General features: G+C 50.2%; 1 protein-coding gene across 3 annotated transcripts in view; it reads left to right on the top strand.

Annotated features, from left to right (window-relative positions):
- Positions 1–4,217, top strand: part of LOC113211506 (synaptotagmin-10-like) — a 42,708-nt gene that overhangs the window by 33,455 nt on the left and 5,036 nt on the right. The window lies entirely within an intron of this gene.

Genomic DNA, 4,217 nt, shown 5'->3' with positions numbered 1-4,217 from the left:
TCTACTGAGGGCTTTCCCTGTAACAGGAGTGCACTGATATTAGCTGAGTACCTCGGCTGTGTTTTAGCTGCGTTTTACCTGGCGGTTGACTAACTTTAACTGATATCACCTAAGAGGAACTGAAGGCGCGACTGATGTTATCTGTCACTTACCGGGGGGGGGGGGGGGGCTGCAAGAACTCTTTGTGCCTGTGGGGGGGTGGTGACCGACCGACAGCACTGCGGGACAAGGTAAGGGGTGGTGCTGGCCCAGCACGTGGACGGACGAGACGGGGGGACGCGGCACGCTTGCGAACCCCACACACACTGTAAAAAACAAAGAGTCTAAAACGGAACGATCTACGGCGTTACTGTAGATGCCGCTCTTAATCACTGTACCTTAGGGTACAGCGCGCGGAGTACAGAGTCGTTATAACACAGGAAAGCACAGGTTTTACACGGTACAGTGTACGAATACGGCTCCACTGTAGACAGTTTTGTTCAGTTTTGCCTGTGCGGTGGTCCTGTACATTCCTCTCCATACCTAATGTTAACCATTGAATCTATAGCAATACCGAGCAATACTGTTATTCGAATAACAGACGTTGCTCGAAAATAATTAGCGGTCGATGCTGTCATTTTTCCTGTCATAATGTGTTGCAGTGCATTGTGAAATGTACACCATTAAAACAAAAGTGTGGAAACGGGTATGCACATGGTGTGGTGTTAAGTACCTATTCAAGTACTTAGTCAAAAAGCACTTAAAAGTGTGCAACGTAGTCTTGTGTTAAGCACTTGCATGCGAATGTCAGTTGCACACTTGATGTATTGGTGTATCATTGTTGGTGAGCCATGGAGAAGAAAGTGATGTCATCCCTCAATGCGCGTTTAGCACTCTACAAGATAATTGTTGGGATGTTTAACAGTGTCCCGCGCTACATTGCGAAGTCTGTTTGCCGCGTCTCTCGCTTATTCCGTTAATTCGATCTCAGTTAAGAGAGATATTTTAAGCGCGCAGAGGGGCTGAGGAGTGGTGGTGGTGGCGGGGGGATGAGACAGCCGTACGGCTTCGTTCCTCCCCGCGGAATGAAACGCAACAGGCGCGCTGGGCCTGAAGCCGCCTGTCGGACAGCACAACCAATGCGGTGGAATGCTCTGCTCCAGGCGAAGAGGGTCGAGGGGGAGGACGGGGGGAAGGGGGGTATAGAATGAGGGATGGATTGTTCTGATGGAGCAAAAAAGCCGTTGCGGCCCTCAGGCGGCTGGCACGAGTCGCTCTCCCAGCGGACCCGCTGTTCGTTCGCAATCCCACCCGGCTGCCCCGCCCCGCCTCGCACCCGCGCACACCTGGGGCTGCCCTACCCCATACCCCTCCCCGCCCAGCAGCCACGACCGCGTAATCGTTTCTTGCCGTCTCCCAGCGGCATTGCGCGTCAGTCAGGATAAGAGCGGCAGTCGCGTAAGGTTTCAAACTTCCGGAAGCACCACACCGCGCCCCCCGTGGCCGCGCGGGCGGCGCAGCCACAAGCGCGCGTCTAACTACCCCGCCGCGCCACAAGAGTGCGTCTAACTACCACGTGCCTCCCGCCCGTCTCCGCCACGCATCGCCACCCCCGGTCTTGTCTGTGGTGGGGTCGGGCGGGGTGAGGGCAGAGCGCTCGGGCCCGGGGAGGAGAGCGGAAGTAATATCATTACACCTTCATTTTCTTAACCTCCATGCTCCCGCTCGTCTCTGTGTTGCGTCTCTCTCTCTTTGTCCCTCTCCCTCTCTCTCCCCCCCTCTCCCCCGCCCCCTCTCTCACTCTCTCTGTCTCTTCCGCCCCAAGGTCGCTGTACTCCGCACTCCCCCCCTGTGATCCAGGCTGGGCCGCGGCTCACTTTAAAATCTCCGGAAGTGGCCCGAGGGGGGGCGGCCGGGACCCCAAAGCGGACCGGCCTGTCCTGTTCTGTCCTGCCCCCTTCCACCACCCACCCTCAACTCTTCCCGATCCTTCCCACCATCCCAACCCCACCAGCCTTGTCCAACCGCCGGAAGGGAATATCATTAGTCATCCATGCGACGTTTACAACATTTGGTCCTAACCAGATGAAGGGAGACGTCGAGTACTGGCGGTTGTAGGGAATATACTGTGGCATGTGCTAGTGAAGCGTGCAGCTGGTGGTGCCACGGGTATGGGAAAAGTGATGAGGAGGGTAAACACGTATAGATTCATAATTAGGAGAAAGCGCTACCTTTTCCACCGAGAGTTGTCTCGAAGTGGAGGGTAGCCTGCGGCAGGGGAGGGCCGTCCGAGTGTTTGCTGTTGAAAATATGAAGGGGTTAAAAGCGAAGGGGGATTTTCTGTCCGCTTTTGGCAGTTGAAACACTCACATATCGCTCCATCATTGACAGTGGCACACAGTTCTCGAAGAGCAGCAGGATACCGATGGCACGTCGGAATCTGATTACGAACGAGCACTGTTAAATCCCTACAAAGCAATGCTTTGCAGAACTTGCGAAGTATAAAGATCATTTGGACATGACATTATTTACTTTGCAATCACACAGTGATGCTGTGCAATTGCAAATTCCCTAGAGGAAAAAAGCAACTGGGAATTGCTGACGTTTTACTGAAAGTTAGCTAAAATATCAGCTGACATTTGGCGGATTTTAACTAAGATTGACTGCGTTTAGCGGCGTTTTCCAGCGTTTTCACTAAAAATTGCAGACTTTTGACTTACGTTCTACTGAGGGCTTTCCCTGTAACAGGAGTGCACTGATATTAGCTGAGTACCTCGGCTGTGTTTTAGCTGCGTTTTACCTGGCGGTTGACTAACTTTAACTGATATCACCTAAGAGGAACTGAAGGCGCGACTGATGTTATCTGTCACTTACCCTGGAGTCTACTGAAAAGCTTTGCTGCACTTGACTGACTTTTGCTACATTTTAATTATACTTCGAAAAAAAGGAAAAAAAATGCGTATTTGAACCTTGAAATATCAGGACGGAAGTCGACACTCTAGACCACTACGCTATACGCATCTGTCTGGGCACGACTGGTCGTGGTAGAGTGACTCTCTGACTATATGACGGGTGAACTGACTTTCGACTGATATTGTCTGATTTTTAACTGAATGTCACTGCGTTGCGAGCAGTCAGAACCCGCTACGGAGTGAAGGTCTTCGAAGAGAAATTTTCTAAGTCCAGCCCTCTGGTAACAAAGGAGCAAACCTTCAGCTCAACGCAGTCACAAAGTTTAACTGCATGTAGCTATAAAATGACTAATCTTGCTGGAGCGTGTACTCTCGCAAAAGTTAGTTACGACATAGTCAAATTTTAGTTAAGGGGGACGACTGACAGTTACTAAATTTTGAATATATTTTACTGACATGGCGCTTATGCAAAAGCCGTCTAAAACAGAGGCAAAATATAGGATCTTTGGCTGACTGATAGTATTTGTACTTCGACTAAAGTGACTGAAAGTGGTTCTCAAGTAACTGAAAGAAGAATCAGTCGGTATCAGCTCGAGAGAATTTATTTCCAGTGACTCTTAGTCACGTCCGCAGTCGAAAAGCAGCTCTGTTTAGTTGAACTTCAGTATGAAAATGTGACAGCTTTTAGCTGTAAAATAACTGATGCATAGACTGCGTTTTGGCTGATTTCACGTTAGCTAAACTCAAATTAAAATGTCGGAATAATCCGGGAAAATCCTCTTATCCCAGTCGCAGTTAGTAATTCGCGGCCAAAAGCAGTTGCAGTTCATCTGCAGTTAGATAACGGCAATCCTCAGTTAACTTTTCCTCTAGGGAAGCAATGAAACACGCTGCAAAGCATTGCTTTGCTATTGCAATGCATCACTTTGTAACTGCAAATTGAATTCTTTCGTTGTTACTGTTTAATCACTGTTTAAAGACGATGCATTATGTGGCGCTTTAATGAAAGCGTTTTGGCGCAAAGCGCCTGAGCTTGTTTCTCCCCCGTGTACTGCATTATGTTACTGTTACTCGGAAGTACAATCGAGTTGTGCGATGAATTTGTCTCATCCCCGCAGAGTGCGTAGTGGTGTTCCGTCCTCCGTGCCTGTGTGAGATGCGTGTGTAAATGACGGGTGCGCGACGCCGGAGGGAGGCTCGCGCCGCAATGTTTTCCCACTTCAAGCTATGTACCAGCCAAAAGGGACTCTAGTTATCGCAGCGTGTTGTCATTGTGTGTAGTTGCAGAGCGATGCGTCCAACTAGGGGAGCGGTGGGGGAGGGGGA

This window comes from Frankliniella occidentalis, unplaced genomic scaffold (assembly GCF_000697945.3).
Source record: "Frankliniella occidentalis isolate FOCC.00 unplaced genomic scaffold, Focc_3.1 Scaffold35, whole genome shotgun sequence".
Lineage (NCBI taxonomy): Eukaryota > Metazoa > Arthropoda > Insecta > Thysanoptera > Thripidae > Frankliniella > Frankliniella occidentalis.
The sequence above is the reverse complement of the archived record's forward strand: the minus strand, read 5'-3'. Positions and strand labels throughout refer to the sequence as shown.